The sequence below is a fragment of the Thamnophis sirtalis genome, unplaced genomic scaffold, assembly GCF_051295495.1.
Source record: "Thamnophis sirtalis isolate CommonGarterSnake01/CBP01778 unplaced genomic scaffold, rThaSir2_p1.2 scaffold_1, whole genome shotgun sequence".
Classification (NCBI taxonomy): domain Eukaryota; kingdom Metazoa; phylum Chordata; class Lepidosauria; order Squamata; family Natricidae; genus Thamnophis; species Thamnophis sirtalis.
In genome coordinates this window covers 74,381,863-74,406,392 of record NW_028261381.1, presented here as the reverse complement: position 1 = coordinate 74,406,392, position 24,530 = coordinate 74,381,863, and the positions used below count along the sequence as shown (strand labels likewise).

The following is a 24,530-nucleotide window of genomic DNA, read 5'->3' as shown; positions in this document are numbered from 1 at the left end:
TTGTATGAGAGATATCTTTCTAAAACCTCTAATCTCTTGTTACATTTCCCCAATTTCAAACATGACTTAAGTCTGACCTGAAAAAGTTTTAGTCATGCAGTAAGTTGGCCTGGTTTACTAGAATTTATAGGAGGGCCAAACAAGGTCATCCTTCACTTGCAACCTCATATCACATCTTCTGCCTCATCATACACAGAGAAAGAGAGGGAGGGAGGGAGAGAGAGAAAGTTGCTGGAGACTAAAAGAAGGAATTGCTCTTGGGTTCTTTTTGACAGTTAGTGATAGCAGCTCTGAATGATGAAGCATCTTTCCTAACAGGGACCCAAAAATAAACAGTTACACTTTATAGCTAGGTTTTATTTTTTTTTAAGTTGAAGTTTGATCTTGCGACTCTTTATTTTCCTTTTCCTTTAACTTGTTGCCATTATATTAGAATAAGAACCTGACAGAACAAAATATTCGAAAGCATTCAGATGGAGGAAAGGCTCAATAATCATCAAGATTAAATGGTCATTTTATGATCTGCTATAGTTGCCAAGATCCATAGGGATAAATTTTGCTGAAACCTATGCTGCAAATAAATGTTTTAAATACAAATACAACGCATAAACATAAGCCTCCCGACTAGGTAATTTATGTGCAATACATATTGCCTCTATGCGGTTTCCAATTAAGTTCCTCCCACTAGTGATCTAACCCAATTTATTATTGGAGTCTTTTTTAAATTTATTAGGATTGCCCTGGTGCTCGATTAAGATGGCTGGATTTAAAAATTTTTTAAAATAAAGTCAACAAGTAAAAGGTTATTTTCTTTAAAAAGCTAGAGTTTATACTGCTGCACAAATGTGTGAAGCATTGTCAATGGTATCAAAAAAGATGCTTAGTGAAATAACAAAATAAAAGAGGCTTTGGATGACAAAAAAAAATGCATTTAGGAAAATGACCGTTGCAAAAAAAAGATACTGAAATATGTTTATAGAAAGAAAAAGATAATTGAGAGACAGAGCAATTTTGATGGAAATGGAACATTATTGTGGGAAATGAGAATGAAGAGTAAACAAGGTACAGAACGTAATTTAAAATGACTATACATTTTTCGGGATGAAACTGAAGTCAGGGAAAGTTGGAAAAAGAATTTTGTTATATACGTATGGAGTGACAACAATGCTCTGAAAAATGGAATGCAGACAAAATTCTATGCAGGTAGCCTTCAATTTAATAACCGTTCATTTAAGGACCATTTAGAATAGTGTTTCTCAACCTTGGCAACTTGAAGATGTCTGGCATCTGCGAATGCTGGCTGGGGAATTCTGGGAAGTTGAAGTCCAGACATCTTCAAGTTGCCAAGGTTGAGAAACACTGATTTAGAAGTTACAATAGCATTGAAAAAAAGTGATTTATGATCAGTTTTCACACTTAGGACCATTGCAGGATCCTCGTGGTCACATGATCAAAATTTGGGCGCTTGGCAACTGGCATATATTTATGAGAGTTGCACTATCCTGGGCTTACATGGTCACCATTTGCATCCTTCCTAGCCAGCTTCTGACAAACAAAGTCAATGGGGAGAGCCAGAGTCACTTAACAACTGCAGTGATTCACTTAACCCTTAATACGGAAAAGATCGTAAAATGGGGCAAAACTTAAATTAACCCCTGCCTTGCCTACCAACAGAAAGTTTGGTGCTCAACTGTGCTCGTAAGAACTACCTGTACATGTTATTGTCTGAGAAAAAGACTGAGATGAAAAAGAACTAATAAATGCTATGGGGACATTAAAAATGTGGTCCATTTCTATGAGTAGGTGGTATAATTAGGAAATGTTCAGAAAGGAATCTGAAATGATTACAGAGCAATTGCATGCCCCATTTAATACGAGTGTGAAGACGTCTTGATACTGTATATAAAGAATGCAATTACTGTTCCCCTATACAAAGGGAAAAGTAGCAGAAATGAATGCACTATGAGGGATTTTGTCTACTAAGCATGCCATCCAGAGTTCTGGTTTTAAGATGGGCAGCCACGCAAGTATTTTAAATGAATGAATGCCTGGAAAGTCTTCAGCACAATTCTGATCAAAAAGGTACAAGAGGAGACAATTAGTAACAATCTGAGAAATGCAGTGCATTTTTATGCTGGGCAGATAGTGTGCAGACCAGATTTTAGCTCCTTATCAGGTTACTGAGAAGTATATCAATAGGAGGAGATTTATTACACCTTGATTGATTCAGAGACAGTGTATGATAGTGAATAGGCCTGAATTATGGAATTTTTTACATGAATATGGAACTGTTGGATGTGATAAGAGGAGTATATGAAGGATGAATATGGAATTGCCAAATGTGATAACGGCCGGGTATGATGGATGTAAAGCATCCACAAAACTAAACTAAATAGTGAATAGCTCAACATTTAGCCGGGCATAAGACAAGGATGTATTATGTCCCTTTGGCTGTTTAGTGATGGCGAAGGTAGAAATGTGTTGGCTAGATACGTGAATAAAAATGTACTTTTGTATCTGTGTGTTTGTGTGTGAGAAAGAAAGAGCGAGATAAGAGCCGAGGTGGCGCAGTGGTTAAATGCAGCACTGCAGGCTACTTCAGCTGACTGCAGTTCTGCAGTTCAGCTGTTCAAATCTCACTGGATCATGGTTGACTCAGCCTTCCATCCTTCCGAGGTGGGTAAAATGAGGACCCGGATTGTTGTTGGGGGCAATATGTTGACTCTGTAAACCGCTTAGAGAGGACTGAAAGCCCTATGAAGCGGTATATAAGTCTAACTGCTATTGCTATTGCTATTGCTATACTGTATTGTTGGTTAGACTGTATAATGCAATGAGGAGTATGGATCTAAAAATTAAGGTACCAAAGATCATTATATATTGGCAATTATATCTATAGAGAAAATGGAGTGAACAGTTGCAGATTGTACTAAAATATTTACAAAAGGAGAAAATTTTAGAAAAATTTAAAGGTATGGAGAAATTTTAACTATACAAATGGTGGTCGAATGGCAGTGGTTAAAAAACCCATTCCTTGTTTAGCAACTACTTTGGCTAACAATCATCTGCAAATATAATGTAACAGACAGTCATTTTTTTAAAAAAAAAATCACTTTCTGACCAATGTGCATATTTATGACCAAATTTTGTGCACCTGACAACAACATATGCCAAAGTGAAAGTAGCTGTCATATGCTCACTTTGCAACCATTTCGCTAAATGATCTGAACATTGGAATAGAAATCAGTCACTAAACATAGAGTAGGCATATGTCATTTGCTGTGAGGAATGAATATGTGTTAAATGAAGCAAAACTGTTATGTGTAAGTTTTTTGTTATAGGGATCTGTGTGCATCAGGAGAAATATTAAAAATAATCAGATAATTTATTTAAGTGTTTGTGATAAAACAAAGAGACAGAATCAAAATATATATGAATAATTCAGACTGAATACAAAAGGGAGTGATCAATTCAAAAGAAATTCATTCAGATGATTTTGACAGAGAGAGAGAATGAATGAAGACTGAACTACAAATAAATATATATGGAAGGAGAATGAATAGGTTGAGAGGAAGAGGGAAACTGTGAAAATTGGGTTGGATGAGACTGATGAAATCCTGAAGATAAAGAGGCAAACAAAGGGCAATACATTAAGCAGTGCATGGACCTGGGGAAAGCCAGATGATTTACAAAGATAGAATGAAATGAAACGGCACAGTGAATGCTATCTGTGTACACTAGATACAGCTATATTTCTTTTTCTTATCTTATACAATTCTCTTACTCATTTCTGGACTTTGCATAACATTGGTAATCTCAAAAAGGAACTATGTGATGGGTATGTATATGCTCATGTATCATAACTTAGCAAAATATGAAGACTAGTTAAATGAAAACAAATATATCCTATGTAAAACTTCATATATTTATGGCCCTGAGTGCATTCATATATTTCTCAAATTCTAAATTAATATGGAAGGGTTTACATGATTATGATACTAAGTTGGATTTCTTTTCAAATCCCACCACTTCTAGATCGAAGATATCCACATTCTACTGTTTTCATTCCTCAACATACAGTAAAACAAAAATGTTCTATCTTTAATATAGAGGGATATTAAAAGAAAAGCATACTAAGGAATTCAGATTGAAAAACACTACAATCCATATATGCATTTTTAAACCAAATGAAAGATAAATAAAAATAAATCATTAAGACACCAGTGCCTGGAGGAGAATTCTACCATTAGATGTATTTTTCACACAGTTTTAATATTTTACATAATGTTATGCGTTCCATTGATTTGTTGCTTGGGAAATCAAATTGACGAAGGTCAATGAATTACATCATCCCAAACACTAAGGAAAGAAGAAAATGTCCTTAGTGAAATAGTTATGAGCTTTGGGGAGAAAGAGTAATCAAAGCATTATACTTTTGATGATTCTGCTGAATTGAGAAAAATAACTTTTCTAGTGGAAAAATTCATTAAATGTCTACTACACTAGACACACTGCAGAGCTACTCACATCCCACCCTTTTTTTTTCCTTTTGTTTTTTTCCCCCCATTTATATTTCAGCATTTTAAGGAATGAGATTGCTAAACCCACACGCTCAACTTCTGCCCTTTAGCTTTCCCGCTATATTATGAAGATCACTTGTAATCACATGAAAAGGACAGCACCACAGTAGATTACAGATGCCATTATGAGGACAGGCTTCGTTCAAAGGGAGTTCAAAGAAACACACACAGAAATGACTTCAATCAGGAAGAAGAGATCATAATTAAGAGCTTCAAGACAACAGACTAAGTTGTCAGCCCTGGCCTTTGCAGATTATTTATTAAGCTTTAAGTGGGTGGTTATGGGAGAACAAATAACTAATCAGCAAAAGTTGCTTTAAAAGCACCTCACTTGCTTTGATAACTGTAATGATTAAGAAACTTACTTGCCCAAACAGGTTTGCTACAAGGTGTTTGACACGCTGTACAATGGTCCAAAGCAATGCTGGTCCCTCTTTGTGGTGCCTATTGAAAAAAGGGAAAGAAGGAAAAGAGGGTTAATCAAATAGCAATAGCACTTAGACCTATATACCGCTTCACAGTGCTTTACAGCCTTCTCTAAGCCGTTTACAGAGTCAGCCTATTGCCCCCAACAATCTGGATCCTCATTTTACCGATCTTAGAAGGATGGAAGGCTGAGTCAATCTTGAGCCAGTGAGTATTGAATTACCGAACTGCTGGCAGCCAGCAGAAGTAGACTGCAATACTGCATTCTAACCACTGTGCCACCCTAGCTCAAATAATAGTAACTGATTGTTTAAAAAATAATATTTACTTCTATATCTATCTCTTGATTTCTAGTTCATATGCAAAACCTTTCACCTTAATATCACAATATTGATTACAATACCAAAAGGTATTCTAATTAACCAAGGGATGATTGTTCATTTTATACTTGTAGTACAATATATGTTGAAACAGAACTTTGACTATCATGAGACAAAATATGGAAGGAGACACAGAGCTTGATTAAACTGAAGAATATCCATGTTTAAGCAAAAAAAAAAAGACCTTTGTGAAGATACTGATTGTATACTCTATGACTAACCATAAAGTCAAGCTAGAATGCTCTGTGAGTTGGTGGGAATAAATAATGAAATAAATCATGCCAGAAGGAGCAAGATGCCAATCCATTCCAGATCAGCATTACTATGTCAAAGATGGGCACAGAGAATTGGTGAGACTTGAGAAATGAGACTGAGGAACCAACAGTCAAACTATCCATTTTGATGGCTGAGGGTATTGTGAAAGGCTAATATTGGTAGATTACATCCCTGCAAACAGAAGAGAACAATGCCTTTCTTCCAAAATGACCCTACAATTGTAATAATGCCCAGATCTGGAGTAACTGAAAATTGCTGCTCACAGCCTAGCACTTTGTTCTGTCTAGTAGCAGAAAACAAAAAAGAACTGGTTATTTCAGCTCTTCAATTCAACTCTTCATTCGGCTCTCCCTTCAGCCTACTTCCTGACAGGACACCTTCCCATTGGTTTCATTTCTGTGGATGGTGAGTGAATGGAGTGTGTCCACTCTTCTTCTGCACCAGTGCCTAAATAGCCCCACAGACTGCTATTTAAACATTTGCTGAAGAGTGACAATTAGGCAGGAAATTCAGGACTGTAATTTTGACTTTTCTTTGTTCACAGAACCCCTAACTGTGGAATCATTGTGAAAAGAAAAATATTATTAGTTGTGTCTCGTTGATACAAGTAATAGAGGCCTAGAGAAGGAGGTGTGAATCACAGTTCTTAAGAGGATTTTGGCAAGCAAGCTGCTTTGGGAGGTACATTGCAGCTCTGGTGTAAACATGGATACATTATTTTAGGATGAGGTTACATAAAACAGGTCTGAGGGACCCAAATTGTTTACCTCTGGGTTAGGCCTGATGGAAATTCTAGTCTGATATAACTGAAGGGTGCTAGATTCATTCATTCATTCATTCCCCTATTATTTTCATAAATAACTGAAGGTGCTGAACATACACAATATTCCTACTGTCTTTTATTTTCCTCATTACAACAAACCTGTGAGGTCGGTTGGGTTGAAAGAGAGGAACGGGCCCACAGTTACCAAGTCAGTTTTCATGTCAAAGTCTGGGGAAGGCTGCTCTATACTTTATTAATTCCCTACCTGGCCCTGCCAATCTACCTTTCAGTTTTCTGATCCTCTTTGCATTTCTGTTTGCCGTCCTTCCAGATGCCTATTACCACTTTTTTGACTCGGATCCTAGTCCTCCTATGTTATACCCATGTAAATTCATATCCTACATTCTTCTGTATGCTATATATCCAGCTCTGCAACCTAGCTGTGCTTCATCTTGAAATCCTGGCAATATGCTTTCATCTTTTCATGGTTTGACTGGAAACAGCTTTCCTGCTTTGATACAGCAACTTCTACAAATAGAGCAAACAGGGGCAAAAGCTGTAGCACCGTGAACACATCCAAATGCCATGGGAGAAAAACAAAGATACTAACAGATGTGATCCCTTTCTAGCACTCCAGAATCAATTTCAAAAATAGCAACAAGTGAAATAAAAGGGGGAAAACAGGTATAGGTTAGCATGTAACTACTGAATTATTTTGGTTATATTGGATGTACTAGGTAGCTGCAATTAGGGTAGGCTTAAACTGTGGGGTTTTCTAAATAATCCAGATTATACTTGTAGTGTTGTTTTCACAAATGTTTTACCTGTTGCATCTAAAATCTTTGTTGTGACCTTAATAATTTGAAATCTCAAGAGATTGTAATTCAGCAGTGTCCATTTGCTGATGGAGTAAGTTCTGCCAAATGTAATGGTATAGAGAAATGACCTTGGGAGACAGGAAAGAGATGTTCAGATAAAGGGGGGAAGGAGCCTGCAGCTGCATAATGTACACAGAAAGAAACTTAGAAAGGAACCACCCTGATTCATCAGCATGTAAAAAGAGACAACAAACGGACAACAGGTAATTTGTACTTTCAGACTTTCAAGATTCTGTTAATATAACTTTACAATAAACTGGAATTGGCTCATCTGGTCATATTTCCATCTGATTTACTTGGGAGACTGACACTAGGAGATCATAGTTCTTCCTTCTCTTTTCCTATGCACATATCCCCAAATATGCTCCAGAGGATTGGGGACTCAATGAAATAAATTAGAGCACAAGAGAAATGAGAGAGACAAGGGAAGAGATTATGAAAAAGCCCAATTTCATATATAACCATTTGCAAAGTTTGGATTCACATATTTTTTCCATCTTCTGGGTCTAGATGGATTGAAAATATAGGAAACAAATTAAATTAAAAATACAACTCAAGTACTTATCGTATGAAAGCATACAAATTGCTTCTCACTTGAATTAAGCATTCAAGTTTACTAGTGGTTTCAGGTGCTAAAAGTCCTTGTAACCATTTTCAAGGGCCTTAGAAATCCAAGGTAATAAGGAAGGTAATAGCTTGTTCCCTACTCCTGTTATCTGAAACCACATTCTCATCTCTGACATTTTGCCAGACTATGAATCAAACTAGCAGCAAGGAAAGTCAGTGAGATATCCCTTAAAAACATTCATTTTATGCAGGAAAATTAAACAAGTGTATACCTAGTGTTTCTTGAGAAATAGTAGCTGACAAATGTTTAAATCCTCTGGAGACAGAAGAATCTTACTGTCAAATCTCATGAACATAATAGCCTTTTAAGGCAGAAGATAGCTGAAACCCACTTGTTTTGGGACTTTTACACAAAAAGTATTTTTGTAAAAAATAAATAAAGGGAGCAAAGGCAACAAAAGATCTAAAAAACAGAAGCTGTAAAGTCTAAAGGGACTCCCTTGGTCTCCTTTAATATAATCTTCATGCCCTGCCTGTGGTTTGCTAATGCAAACGCAATCATTGATCTGTCTCTAAAGAATAATGCTAGATTAAAAGGATAACAGGTTATTCTCTTATCCAAGAGGGATTGCATGGTGATCACTGTGCAACCTTCTCTTTCACTCTTGAGAATGACGCTGCTATCTCATATATTAATGTTCATTTTTCAAGAACTCAAACTGAAGCCAGCTGAACAGAGGTTAAGGGCCTATTCCCACAGCTATTTCAGCAGGAGAATCTGTGGGTCCTGCCACTTGAGAAGTTCCTTGTCGCAAGAATATATACATATACATATACCTATGCCTATGCCTATGCCTATGCCTATGCCTATGCCTATGCCTATGCCTATGCCTATGCCTATGCCTATGCCTATGCCTATGCCTATGCCTATACCTATACCTATACCTATACATAGCATAAACGTTCACTTGTTGGCACAGTCAAAACAAAGAAAAAGTCACATAAGAGAACAAAGCAGGTCAAACTCCCTTCTTTGCAGGAATTGTCTTCCTCTGCATTTGAACTAGCCTGAGGACTGATCCCAAGTCTTGGGCCATAACCTTTGAAAAACAAATATAAACAGATCAATGACTGTTAAATGCTCCAAGGCTCACCTATTTTAAAATGATTTGTGAATTACTCTCTCCAACAGGCTTGTGCTAGAAGGGAAAACAGGAGTTGTGACCTGTGACAAAGGTGTTTTGGCATTTGCAGAGCTCAACTGTTCTGCTTAAGATGATCACTTTTGCAACTTAATCTTCAATCATCACCTCCTTCAGCTGAAATATCTATGCTAAACTTCACCTCCCACAATATCTCCCAGTTTGTCTTGAAAAGGAAAGCTCATGGAAAACAGAAAAGCAAAGAGACCATCAGGTGCTCCTCAAGCTTCAGCTAAATTGGGTCTGCTTTAAGTTGATTTTTTCCACAGTAATCACTGCGGTGTTTTACAAACACTGTCCATCCTTTAATTTCCTATCTATATTAATGGGTAGAAAGCTATTTCATTTCTATTTTTAAGCCTAAGTGCAGACTATAACTTAAAGGCAGTACTCTATTGGTGTCTTGTCTGGGTCTAGGATAATATATGTTTTCCAAACCCACCATGAATTAATTAAAGCAACATCAAATCAAATGCATCACACTCTGGTTTTGTGTGGCTGCTGCAAATGAGCCCAGGAAAAGATGCAGCTCCTTCCTTTTAGGGATCAACAACACAGTAACCTAATACTCTCTCAGCATTTTCTGAGTAGTTTTTGGTTGTATGAGCTACAGCAAACAAAGTGTTGGACTATGACAGCTCAAATTCAAGACCATTTTCAGTTCCATAAGTTGACTGCGTAACTTGGGGTCAGTCCCTTTCTCTCCCAACACCACCATCTCACCTTCTCATTAAGAAGATAAAAGTACCAGAAGGTCCCATATTAGTGACTTTGAGTTTCTGACTAAAAGGCAAGATATAAATCTAATAACCAACCCCAACAAATAAATCCTTACTGGTTTATTATTATATATTATATATATAGTTCTTTATTAGCTCTCTCTCGCTCTCTCTTGTGGTAGTAACATTGGGAAAAATATTTGTTTTGGTAATTCTGGACATATTGCAGCACTTCAGTTTTGTTTCTGTTTCTCTCCTGTTTTCTTTTCTACTCCTCATTCTGTCTCGGTCTCAAAAGGCCTCCTAGAAAATCATGGGGTGAATTTAGCATCAGTATCTGAATTTAAGAAGGCTTATTACTCAGCTGTCACTCAAAATACAGTTCTCTATAGATCTGGTTACCTGAAAAAAAAAAGAAGTTTTCTTCCTTTCCTGCTTTGCTGCTCAAAAAAAGAAAAAACCACACAGCCCATCACCTTGCAATTGTTTCCATCCAGAGTTTTCCTTCTTTCCTCTACAAGGCAGCATAAATTGATTTTTTCCTATTCATAATTTCAATGTCATTGACACTCATTTCTTTTAAAAACAATGCAGTCAGCTATGGAAATTCCAAGTGCTACAACTTTAAAAGTGATCACAACTGGCATGATGTCTATTTACTTCAAATCAACCACAGCATCATATTGCCTAAAACCTGTCCATCAAATAACCTCTAAAAGCCTCTAAAAATGTGCACTGTAAGTGAAAGCCAGCTGAGTGGAGCTTCGTGGAAAAGATTTGTTACTGAGTAGAGCATGAAACTGTCGGGCATGCAAATATACACACAAACTGTACTTGCCATCTTTATGATGGGGAGTGAAGATTCACACATTAGCCTATTGCTGCTTCATTGAAGATTACTTTGTGAAAGGAGTGCTAAATGAAAAGATTGCCTGCAAAATGTTCACATTAAAAAAGAGACTATCACATGCTGCAATCTATTTAAGAAGACAACAAAAAGAATTGGAATTGATACTTCTAAAATATAAATGCCAACGCTAATTTCACCAAATTATGTTCTAAGAATCTCAGACAAGTTAAGCCAATGCATGAGTGGATAAAGAAATTGTATCCTGCTGAACTGTTATAAAATACTAATTCAATCAGCTCCAACAAGCTGGTTTCAAACTTCCTCCGTCTTCTACTCTATAGCAAAAGGTTAAAACATGCAGGAGGTCTGTGACTTAAAATATACTCCATCGATACCAGCTAACAGAAGAGTCCTCACTATTGATTGACTCCAGGTGAAGTCCTCCATTTCTATACTTACAGACAGCTATCTCTATTGACTGATTCATATATTGTGTTTCTACTTATGTTTCCCTTTCTGCTTATGGATACTACCTTTTCAATCACCTTCTAGAACTGACCTCTTGTAATATTCTTACCTTAACTCTTTCATCCCCACCATTATCTACTACTTCTATTTCTCCTTCATCTGCAATATTTGCAATATAAATTTACATACATCACATGAGTAATTATGGATGAGCATCAGAATGGATACAGCACATTATGCTCATGTATCCTCATTTAAATTCTTATATCTGGCCAGGCACACACACATAATGATGTATGCAAAATATTATTGTTAAACTCATGGACTGTGCATTTAAACTCTGAAGGAGCAAGAGCCTCAAAGGCCCCCTCCCACTCTACTTTGCTAGGATATGACCCACATACACTTTTTAGTAAGAACAAAAGTCCAGCGGTCAACAAAGAGTCAATTTCTCAGCTCTCAGAAAATGGAATATTATTATATGAGTTTTTTTAACTGCCATGGAACTTGCCATCCTGATAGAAACGTGAACTCAAAATGCCCTCCAGGATGCCAACCACAACAGTAAATGAATTTGTCAACCTTTACCAATTTGGTTCAATCCAGTTATATTAGGACTACAGTGGTACCTCAGTAATTGTCATTAATTGGTTCCAGAGGCATGATAAGTATAAAAATGATAAGTACCAAATAAACTTTCCCCATAAGGAGAAATACAAGTCAGTCACAAGACAGCCGACATTGACAATTTCTAGCTTGTGTGTTGAGTAACAAACAAACAATGTGTCAGCCCTGCAGCCATCTTTTCTGTTGGATCTTTGGCCTGTCACACTTTCTATTATTCTACTATGCATTTTTTATTGTGGGAAAATGGAAGGGGGGATTGTATGGAGTTAGATGCTATGTAGCCATAACAAAATTCTTTCTAGAAAGCCAAGGTCATCCTTTGTCTTTGCATCTCTGCACCTGACCGGAACTGCCAGCATGGCAGTGGAAGATTGGACCATGTGATGGGACTTGTGGGTGTGGGGGCAAGATTTTGAACTTTAAACTGAGTGGGGAAAACCGGGAAGCTTTCAGATTTGGATTTTCCCACACATGCCAACATGGTTCTCTTAATAAATTGGAACGTTGAGCAATACTTTGCTTTGGACTCTGATTTAATTTTGGATGCTATTTGGAACCCTGACCACAATGAGAACCAGGACAAAATTTTCATGGGAAAATGCACTGAGTACCAAATTCTATGAGTTTCAAGCAGTTGAGTACAAGTACTAAAATTCCTAGCCATCATGGAGGATGCTAACTGTAGAAGACTCCCCTGGATCATGCAAAAGAAACCAGATATGTAACAGCACAAAGGGACTTTGGAACTCAACTCACTTCTTTACATTTTTGTTTCTTTTATCTGCTCAGTGTGAGCAGTTTGGGGATATTCCATGTGACTGACATACCTGTATGCATTCTGCACAAAATGTCAGTGTTACAAGTCCTCTGGAAAGTTATTAATGTGTTTTTGATCAAGCTATTGCTTGCTGAAATGACTACAAACTGTGGTGACAAATGACAAATGTTTTACATTAATCATTGTCACAATGTAATCAGGATGTCCTTTTTTTTGTAGAATGAATCAAATTACCCAATTTTAGCAATAATGACCAAGGCATCTTACTTCAAATTTAAGAGGCACATATTGCTGGCAAAATTGAATTGCATTGGACTTAAACAGTGTATGTTGATTCCTGATCATTATAGTAGTTACTTCTTCAAAACAGAAAGTGGGAACAGGAAGCAGAAATCATGATGAGTAAAAGACAGCCCAAATACAGAGGGCAAATTGTGTACTTATCTGCCCCATCTTTTACTGAAAAATCCAAATAAACTATTTCTTCTCCAGATGATTAAAAAAAATACTATGCACACTCGAAAATGAATTGCAATCTATGTTTTTTTTAAAAAATTACAGGAAAAAACCCCCAACTAAACCATGTTTGAATGAAAATGATAGAAAAAAAGTATTAAGATCTCCCTCTCTTCAGCACTTGCTTCTTGCATTGCAATAACAACAAAAACATTTGAAACCAAAAAAGTCCCTTAGTTATAGCTCAACATTTCCTGAGGGTCAGCATTCCATGACATCATAATACAGGCTTCCAATGTCTTGTTCAGAAATTGATTTATGGATTTCCCTGCCCCATTCCCCAAAAAACTCCTCCTGCAAAAGATTCTAAGTCACACGCTGGGGCTACATGACCTCTGGACAGGTTTGTTTCATCTCACCATCATTTAATACTCATGTTCCTAGAGTGCACAATGCTCTATTGTCATTTATTTGGTTTTGGCTCAGAGCAAGCTTAGCATCTAAGATGGCTTTAATATGATTTCTGAACCCAGTAATTGGACACTGAAGGCTCAAGAAAATATCGTGCTCATTCAGGAAAGCTTATCTACCATTATCAATATGAAGTCTGCCAGAGAGGTTTCCACATGATTCCCCGTTATACGATTTGGAAAGCCCTGAGATGCAGGACAATACTTGAACTACAACAGAGTTCCCCAATCTTTCCAGCTTTGGGGACCAGTTGGGGGGTGGGGATGTGAAGAAGAGAGGTGATGGTTCCACCCAAGCAAACAGCAAGCCTCTGTGTGCATGTTTGCCCACTGCTCACGCAAGTGGGGATGTGTGCAGTCTGGTTCCTGGGGATTGGGGACCCGTGAACTAGAAGATGAGAGGGATGCACTGATTTGGCTTTGTATATGGTGGTCTATACAGGTAGCTCAATTTTCTGCTCTGAACTCCACAAACATATTTATTTGGCAAGTCACAACTGTAGAGCACTTTTTAAGCCAGACTTCCCCAATCTCAAAGCATTCCAGATCTGTTGGGACTGTAACTTCCAACAATCCAACAAACTGACAGTTTGTTGTAGTAGTTCAGGCACTAAGTGTGAGCTTTAGTTCCACCTTAGATATGAAGGCCTGTTGAATGGCTTTGGGCCAGTCATTCTCAGCCCAACTCATGGAGTTATTGTTGTGAGGAAAATAGGAGGAGGAAGGGGAGAGCAGAGCTAGCAGCAGATTTGGACAGTGAGGAGGTTGGGGAGGAACATGGGCCAATCCTGGAGTCTGGGCTCTGATAAGGACTCTGTGTCAGAGGCAGAGAGGGGGCCAGAGCTGTATGCCAGTTATTAGTTGCCTTCAGAGTCAGACATCAATGAGGCAGATGAACAGCTGGAGCCTGTTCCCAGTGTGCACATGCACGGAGTTGCTAGATGAAGGGAACAGCTAAAGAACAGGGGTTGACTTGGGAGTAAGGCCACAGGTGGATGATGAATGGCCCCTCCCAGAGGAAATAAAAGAGAAGTGAAAGAGGAGTGGAGTTTGCAGGAGACAATTATTAAACTTAATTGGCTCCTGACTCTCCCAGACTCCTTGCCAAGTTTTGCAGCTATCCGCCTGGCAGCTCTACAAGGCAGATAAGGTATGTGACTGTAAATCCTCCATTGAAAGGCTTTGCTGTATGTAAATGAGCAGAATTCACAGTAAATTAATAAAAAGCGGGTTTTGTCGGGACCAGGAGTTTGCTTCATGCTCTTGGGAAGCCTAGGCCAGAACAAATAGTAAAGGCAGGATAAACAATCTAAAGAGTAAAAAAAAATCTACATTTCTATCTAGCGCTGAAGAATGGAGCCAAAGTATTCTGTGTCCTATACGGTTGATAAATACAATCCGTTCCACAAATGTTACAGGCTATATGCTCAAGCTTCTAAGTGACATTTTCTCATCTTTGCTTTGCTAACATTTATCTTCATGAAAACAAGCTTATGAAGGGCCAGAGTCCAGAAGGGCTGAATGTCTGTAGGCAGCTGTTCTTCTTTCTGTTACAGCCAAGTAATAGACTATTTAGTTTTCAGCAGAAAGACAGCATTAAGACCAAAATATAGTTAAAGATCTATGGTGTGATTACCAATATATTATTGTTCTTTTCCATTGTCATCCATAGTTTATAAAAAGGCTTTCTTACACACTCCCCAGGCAACCACATACTTCTTCAGCAATTGCCTTGTTATTTATTTTCAATGTCATATTATTATTATGTTAAGCCCATGCTATTATGTCAAGCTTAACTCTATTCCAGCACATCCCCTTCAGCAATTCAGCCCCATGTATATGATTTATCCACATAGGATATTGCCTGGACAAAGCATCTGTATCTTTTTAAGTACAAGAAAGTCCTAGCTGCAAGATGCTACATAAGTATGTTTCAATCACAAAATAATCAGCAGTGAAAACTAGGAGGGGACTCTCACACCCTCACATTTTTTAACTGCAGAATAGAGTGATAAAAATTATTGCATCCTATGCAATAGGATACTTACAACCCCGTGGATTGCATATTGTGTAGCTCTCGGCCACAAAAAAAGGGGGGGGACCCTACAAAGCTGTAGAGAGCCTTATTCATTTTCCCTGATGGCTGGCTGATCAACTGGCAGGAAGGAAAGCATTACCTACTGTTTTTCCACTGTTAATATCATCAAAAAAATCATCTATCTTGAGCAGAATCAGTAAAGGGAGGAGGAGGAAGAAGGACATTCTCCCTTTCAAAATGATCCTACACTCAAAGTAGCTGGGAAAGAGAAGGATTATGTTTCACTCTCCATCCTTCTTTAGGTTTTGTAACCCTACAAGCCCACCATCTTGGACTGCAAGACAATCAAACCGGTCACTCCTAGAGGAGATCAACCCTGACTGCTCTTTGGAAGGCCAGATCCTGAAGATGAAACTCAAATACTTTGGCCACCAAATGAAAAGGAAGGACTCACTGGAGAAGAGCCTAATGCTGGGAAAGACTGAGGGCAAAAGAAGAAAGGGATGACAGAGAATGAGGTGGCTGGATAGAATCACCGAAGCAGTAAGTGTGAGTTTAAAATGGACTCCAGAGGATGGTAGAGGACAAGAAGTTCTGGAGGAACGTTGTCCATGGGTTCGTGATGGGTTGGACATGACTTCACAACTAACAAAAACAACTAAACCATCAGTTAGAATAACCATTATATAAAGCTCACATGATTCAAGTATTGTTGTTGTTTTTAATTCTTTAATGCTTTGTAGCAAACTGCCAGGGTAAAAAATTTACTTATACTAACTTTTATATTCTCATGCTGGGTTGTTATGACTGGTACCTGTTTCAGGCAGCTCAGTCATACAGCTGAGGAGAGTTTGTCCATCTGCAGCCTCAACTTTCAAGAGGATCCAACCTACACTTTTAGAATCCCAGCCTTTGGGAAACTGCATACACAAAAAAGCATATTTTTACTAGCATGGCATACTCAAACCTATGCATTTTCCCTAATGGTTGCATTTTGTAAACATTAAGATAAGCACCTTCTTTTAAAAATGTACACGTCCTGACAAAATACATACCAAAATGGGTTTAAGTCCAAAACTTGCAGACGGAGGGAGAAATAAAGTAATGGAGCTGTATAAAATGAAAGTCGGATTCATCTATCCTTACTGAGGCCTGCTGCTTTTCATCCATGGGTAGTTTCCCTTGTATTTTTCTTCCTGATGTTATTCTGATGCCCATAGAATCCATTTCATTTTGGAATGACCAGGCTTACAAAATTGTCAAGAATAAGAATCAATCACCAGAGGATACAAAGAGACAGAACCTCATTGTTTATGCATTCCTACATGGATTACTATAAATGAAAGGGAGCTTCTCCTCCCAGGTCATCATCGAGCTGACCAACCATTGGCCAAATATGGAATTTTGGTGGGGGGAAAACTGTTCTATCCTAAAATGCAGGTAGTCTTCAACTTACAACCACAATTGAGCCCACCAATTCTGTGGTTAAGTGAATTTTGCCCCATTTTACAACTTTTCTTGCCACAGTTGTTAAGTGAGTCACTGCAATTGTAACATAGTTCCTATTAGTAACATGATTCCTCAGTGAATTTGGCTTTCCCCACTGACTTTGTTTGTCAGATGATTGCAACAGGTGATCACATGACCCTGGGACACGGCAACCGTCATAAATATGAACCAGTTGACAAGCATCTGAATTTTGATGACGTAACCATGAAGATGCTGCAACAGTCCTAAGTCATAAATCACTTTTTCAGTGATGTTGTAATCACTAAATCAGTGTTTCTCAACCTTGGCAACTTGAAGATGTCTGGACTTCAACTCCCAGAATTCCCCAGCCAGCATTTGCTGGCTGGGGAATTCTGGGAGTTGAAGTCCAGACATCTTCAAGTTGCCAAGGTTGAGAAACACTGCACTAAATGAACTGTTGTAAATCAAGTACTGCCTGTATTCCTGCATCCAAATTATGTAAAACAGGCACTCCTTATAATATCTTTTTGTTTCATGCATCATAACTATTTGTCCCTCAATATACTGCTATTTAATTATTGCATCCAACAGATCTAAATTAAATGAACAGCTAGGAATATCTTTGAGACTAAATACAATAGCAGAGTTGAAGGGACCTTGGAGGTCTTCTAGTCCAATCCCCTGCCTAGGCAGGAAACCCTATACCGTTTCAGACAAATGGCTATCCATTTGTCTGAAACTTCTGTTTTTTTTCCCCACTGGGTGATACTATTGTCTTGCTCTTTAAAACCATTGAGTGCATTGGGTACTTTAGTCCAGTGTTTTTCAACCACTGTGCCGCGGCACACTAGTGTGCCGTGACATAGTGTAAGGTGTGCTGTGGGAAAATTACTTTATATATAGTCAATATAGGCACAGAGTTAAAAATTTTTAACATTTTCTAATGGTGGTGTGCCTCGTGATTTTTTTCATGAAAAAAAGTGTGCCTTTGCACAAAAAAGGTTGAAAAACACTGCTTTAGTCCATACTTTGAGTGTGATGCCATTCATCTGTATTGTCATGTAGTTTACGGTTTTGTTGTTGTTTGCCTCAATACCCATTATGCATAACGTAGCTTTAAGACAGACCCAACATTAATGTCTTCAAAACTGTTCCTTGTGATCTCTTATTAGTTTTATTTCTGCACTGTTTTGGTGCCTCCTGGTTTTGCAATCACAGTATCTCATTTCTCTCCCCAAACATCTTAATTGCCTGGTGTGCCCAGAGAAAGCCACATGGTGGAAAACTTATGGGTGATTGAATGGTGAGTCCACAGCTTGATTCTATTGCTTGAAAACCCAAAACTCTGAACTTCCTGTTTCCATTTTTTGGAGTCTTATAGAGCTGAGTTTCATATGAACTGTTATATCAAAGCAATCTTGTTACAGTCAAGCAGAGAAGGATGCATTAACCAAGGGACAGAATCAAGATCACCTGAAGTGTTAGTACTGTTTTATAATGCCTTGGTAAGACCACGCTGGGAATACTGCATCCAGTTTTCATCACTACGATATAAAAAAAGATGTTGAGACTCTGGAAAGAGTGCAGAGAAGAACAACAAAGATGATTAGAGGACTGGAGGCTAAAACATATAACAAATGGTTGCAGGAATTGGGTATGTCAAGTTTAATGAAAAGGAGGACTAGAGGTGACATGATAGCAGTGTTCCAATATTTGAGGGACTGCCATAAAAGATGGGGTCAACCTATTTTCCAAAGCAGCAGAAAACAAGACAAAAAGCAATGCATGGAAACTAATCAAGGAGACAAGCAACCTAGAACTAAGGAGATTTCCTTACAGTGAAAATAATTAACCAGTGGAACAACTTGCTTCCAGAAATTGTATGTGATCCCTTAATAAAGGTTTTGAAGAAGATATTGGACAACCATTTGTCCAGAAATGGTATAGGGTCTCCTGCTTGTACAGAGGGTTGGACAAGATGACCTCTATGGTCCCTTCCAATTCTGTTATTCTGTTAAGTGAGCACAATTCATGAATATCTTTCAAAGGTTTAGAGCTGAACGCAGTTATCGTTTAGATATATTTTGGTTCAAAATTGTTGCAGCTCAAGCTTTTTAAAATAATGGCTAAGTTTCTGTTCAGTCTACCTACTATTATATACCCAGCACTGACTATATGCCAACCAAGTTCTAGATGGGATACAACTCTCCTCTCTAAATCAGGAAAGAACCCATAGCAGAGAGGACAGCAGAGAAGGAGGGACCGCCAGCCAAATGATAAAGAAGTTGAGCATTCTTCAACATAGCAAAAAAGTCTAGTCTTGAATTTAGGACTAAGAGGCAAAATAAAATAAAATCAGTGGAACCATTTTGGTCTTGTGGTTTAAGGCACCTCGCTGAGAGTTCTAGTCCCACCTTCACCATAAAGTTGGCTGATGTCTTTGGACCAGTCACAATCTCTCAGTCCAACTCACCTCACAGGGTTGTTGTTATGGGGACGCTAGAAAGAGGAAAGCATGCTGGATATACTTACTTGCTGTTTTATTTGTAAGAAATAATAATAAAGGCAGAAAATAAATAAAGTGCTAATTAGAGCTGTCTCGTGATTTGTAGGTTGCAATTTGCTTTTTTTTTAAAATTAATGATCAGGGGAAACTTCCATTGTAGCAAACGCTGCTTCAATCAACTTATTTACAGTTATAGCACAACTGTCAACAGTGTGAACATCAAGATTTATAAGGCCCTCCAAACCTTTCATAACTGATAAATATAATGAGGAAATGACTGTGAACTTATGCATGACCTTACCAGAAAAATGGACTTTTGTGTCTATGTTTCTCGCTTCCTTGAACAAGATATGATATAGAGAACCTGCTGGAATTTCTTCTGGGAATTTCATCTGTACACCAATTTTCTTAAGTATGCCTAAAGGGTTTCAAGCTTTATTTCTCTTTTAAACACCCTGATTTGCAAGCTAGAAGGATCCTTTGCATATCTACTTTTTACCATTCTGTGACCAATTCAGAAGTAAATTTTTTTGTTTCCCTTATTTTAGAATGAATAAATAGTAACTCATACCTATTCTCCATTTCTTTTCTTAGTCTGTGATGTTTCTCATCTTTATCAATAACCAAAGGTATTTGTTGGTATATATAGTCTTTTTTATGACCTCTTTCTATTTCTTATTTAACAAATGCTAATTTTTCTGAAGTTTCATCGCTGTAAGAAACATGACTGTTCCACTCACTAGAAATTGAGTGTTTCAACCCACCATTTTCTTTATAAAAATAAACTCTCTAACTCTCTCTGACTTCAGATTTGGCTAATCATTATTCATATCAGATAAATTACATTAAGGCACAGTGCAAAAATCTATGGGATGTACTACTCTCTGGAAAAAGTCCCTCGGTATAGTTTTCATCTTGATATCTTGCACATGATAATATGTTTTCACCTATCAACCAAGGGTACAGAACAATATCTTCCATCATGTTATGAGGCTGCTGTCAATGATTATTAGGTTGTGCTCTTGTCCTGGGGAAAAACTAATTCTGGGCTCTCAAGAATTATTAAACCTATTCAGTTGGTCTTTCAACCAGTTCTTCCTAGACTGACTAGCAAACAATTATAACTTAAAATGTCACACTTCAAATGTTGAGTTTGCTCAGAGTGGTGGAGTATCTTATGCTCATCATTTTTTGCCTCTAAATGTGTACCAGTATATAAAAAGTTGTTCTAATTTAAAGAAATCTATTATTTATTTCAGACAGAATATAATAGAATGACAGAGTTAGAAAGGACTTAGGGGATCTTGTAACCCAACCAGGGGTGGGCTTCAAAAATTTTAGCAAGGGGTTTTATGCCCGGCTGCTGGGTAGACATGGTGGATGTCACCTAGTTAGCCTCCTGCACCACAGCAGGGGGGATTTTTGCCCTCCCAGTGCTCCAGAGGCTTTCTTTGAGTCGCCGGGAGGGTGAAAATGGCCTCCCCAGGTTCCGGAGGCCCTCTGGTGGCCAGAATGGGCCTGTTTCCGGCTTTCCTGAACTTCCGGTATGCCCGTTTTTTGCCGTCCCTGAGCCTCCACACATGCCCTGCATTTACCTGCATCCAAAACGAGCCGCCTGGGGACTCCTGGGAGGGGTGGGGTGGGCAGGACCAGCCAGGAGTGGAATTTGGGGGTTCTCCAAACTGCACAGAATCTTAACTAGAGGTTCTCCCGAACCCCTGCAAACCCCCAGCAGCTCACCCCTGAGAACAACCCTCTGTTCAGGCTGGAAACCCTATTCCATTTCAGACAAATAGTTGTCCAACCTCTTTTTAAAAACTTCCAGTGTTGGAGCATTCACACTTCTGGAGGCAAGTTTTTCCACTGATTAATTGTTCTAACTGTCAGTAAATTTCTCCCTAGTTCTAGGTTGCTTCTCTTCTTGATTATTCTTTTCAACCTTCAACAGGTATTAAGTATTCTTGTAACTGAAAGTGTCCTGAGCACTGCATCTTACCATCATCTAGTACAGAAGTGGGAAACTATTGTCTTTTTATGACTTGTGGACTCCAACTCCCAAAATCCGTGAGCCAGCTATATTGGTTCACAGGTTCCGGGAATTTGGGAAGTCCACAAGTTCTGGAAATTCTGGGAAGTCCACAAGTCATAAAGGGGCCATGGTTCCCCACCTCTGATAAAAGCAGAGTCAGAAATGTCACTTTTGAAATCCAATAGGAATTATCACCATGAAGCATGGGCATAAGTCAATATCTATTTTCACTGAACTTTCCAACTATACAAATACCCTCCTGTTTTAGCAAGAAGACATTATACGCAGGTTTTATTTAATTAGGATTTTCTCGAGCTCTGGCTATTAATATTGCTTTCTAAAGCAAAGAATCTGCTCTAGAAATGAAAATTACTTTACCTCCAAGTGGCTGCTCTTGATAAGAAGGCATTTATTCAAGGCCACCATCAAAATCAACGTATCACCAGCGTATATACTAAACAGCCCCCGAGAAGAACCTTTCCTTTTTCTGCCTGTCATGACAGGCAGCTATACAAATGTTATAATTGTTTCTGCCAGAGGAGATGGTTTTGTCTGAAAAGAAAAGCTGGCACTTATGGATGTCTCAGATATCCAGCTGTCAAAAACCTCCCAGCCTTCTATTCATTCACAGAGCCTTCGAGCTGGCCATTGCTATCCCTGGCTAGCAGGACTGAACACCCACCCGGCCAAGCCCTGGTGAATGATTGAAGGGAAACATGGACACAGAATAGCTTAGTCACACTTTTAAATCGCTTTTGTGCCCATGAAGTTCTCAAAGCCATGTGGCTTTTTCCCACTTTAAGTTAACACAATATGTCATTATACAGCAGGAAACTCAATAAGCAGCCACTCTACATTTTAGAATACATAATGACAATGACTGAAAGCCATTTTGCTCGCCCAAAAGGGTTTTTTCCCCTCAATAAAAGTTAATAGCAGCAAACAGTGGTGGGATTCAAATAATTTAACAGCCTGTACTCTGCCCTAATAACCAGTTGGGTAGGCATGGCTCGATGGCCATGTGACCATGTGGGTGTGGCCAATTCAATGTCACTCAGCACTTTGGCTTAGCTGTTACAATGTAATAAGGGTTAACCGGAGATGCAGTTTTTGTAAGCAGGGCAACAAAGATTAGGCTAGAAACAACAGCAGAATGTTTCCTTCCTGCCTTCCTTACAGGATTAGCCTTGTAAAGTGGGGGGAAAAACCAAAATAAGATTTCTTCCAACAACCAGTTCTCTGCACTGCTTAGAAAGTTAACAACTGATTCTCCTGAATAGGTGCGAACTATCTGAATCCCACCACTGGCAACAAAGCATACTTAAAGATGGCCCTGCCTTTCCACCCTTGAAATAGAAAAGCTGGTTGTCATTTTTTTATATACATTACTAAATTCTAATTATGAACTGTTAGGCAGCGCTTAACAATAAGCTATGGCTTGTGAAACCATGGTTTGTTACATGGCTTGTGTCATGCCTCATCAGCAATCAGAACAAATAGTGTTTTCCCCACCTGCAAATTATTTCTTCATCCCATGCCTGTTTGGGGGGAGTTCTCTGTGGCTCCCCTGTCGTAGTCAGTTCTTGCCCTGATAACCCATGAGATTTTTTTGATACTGTCCTTTGCCACAGGGCAATGGCATCAATTAATCAGTCCACTCCCAGCGACTGAGGGAACAAAGGTGGGTTATGGAGGGAGCTGAGGGTTGTTCCTTGGATGTCGCTTGGCGTGAATAGGCGACTGAGGCCGATTGCACCCATGTGACCTCTATAAAGACCTCTGCTTCTGGGTCCGATTCAAAATGAACTTTAAAGCCCTACATGATATGAGAGCAGATTATCTTCCAGATGATATCTGCCTGTCCCAGCAGATCCAGCAGAAAGCATATGCTGTTGGTCCCATCTGCTAAAAAAAATTCCATCTGGCAGGACCTCTGCTGCAATTCCTACTCTCTGGGACATCATTCGCTACAAAGTGGAGTTGACCTCATCGATGTTAGCTTTCCCAAAACCCTTTCCAACATAGTTTTTTCCAGCAACCATGGGGATTGCATGGGCAAGATGGTTGTATGATATTAGATGATGATTATTATTCTCCCATAATCTTGGCTTTTTCATGCTCTTATTTTGATATAATGCTCAGTGTTTTAAGATTCGTGTTACTTTAATTGTTGCATCCATATAAATTTGCTAAATAAATACATATTTAAGAGATAATCTCATCTTAGTGCCTTTAACCAGATATGACCATTATAAAGAAAAAAACTTTAAATCAGAAAAGTAGAAAAATTCCCAGTTGGGTTGAACAGCATCTTCTACCAATGAAATGAATTTTAATAATTCTGTTGTTTTTAGTCCTTTAGGAAGTCAATTCATTCTTGAATTGAGTTCAGCTCCTGGCAATACAGGGCTATGTACAAATAGCAGCAATATAAGATCCTTCTTCCAGGGTTTCTTTTTAATTCCCCAATAAAGCCAGGAGATTTTCTCAATGTTATTTGGCTTTCCAAGATAACACTGAAAGTAAAGTTTAATTCAGGGCAGGGAAGAAGCATAACGTGTTTAAAGTGCATCTGATCTTATAAGGGTGTTTATGATTAGTACTTTGCAGGCATTTGTTGTGAGCTTTATCTTATTCAACACCTATTTGAAAAGACTTAGGCAAACAGTATGGACAGAAATGCAATTCATGCTGATTTCAGGGTTTTTGTCAAGATTAATTATCTTCAAGATTAGTAACTTCTAGGAAACATCTCTAGAAAATCTTTCCAGAAAGAAAGTAATGCGACCCAAATGACTGCTTACTTTTGAAAGCAAGAAGGAATGGGTGGATGCGCGGAGTGCCTCTTTTCGACAGGTTGAAAAATATGACAGAGAAAAACCTCTATCAAGAGCCTGGAACAGTATTTTTTTTTCCAGATTTGGCAGCTTTAAGATGTGTGGACTTCAAATCCCACAGTTCCCCAACTAACACAGTCTAGAGCCAAGCCTCATGAGTGGTAAGTGTCTCTCATCTGATTCCAAATGAGTGGTATCAACTGTACATGG

General features: G+C 38.4%; 1 protein-coding gene across 1 annotated transcript in view; it reads right to left on the bottom strand.

The window, feature by feature from the left end:
• Positions 1-24,530, bottom strand: part of TSPAN4 (tetraspanin 4) — a 741,621-nt gene that overhangs the window by 569,992 nt on the left and 147,099 nt on the right. Inside the window, exon 2 of the mRNA XM_087716373.1 lies at positions 4,946-5,024. The gene's annotated coding sequence lies outside the window, so the exon portion shown is untranslated. The remainder of the gene's footprint in view (positions 1-4,945; positions 5,025-24,530) is intronic.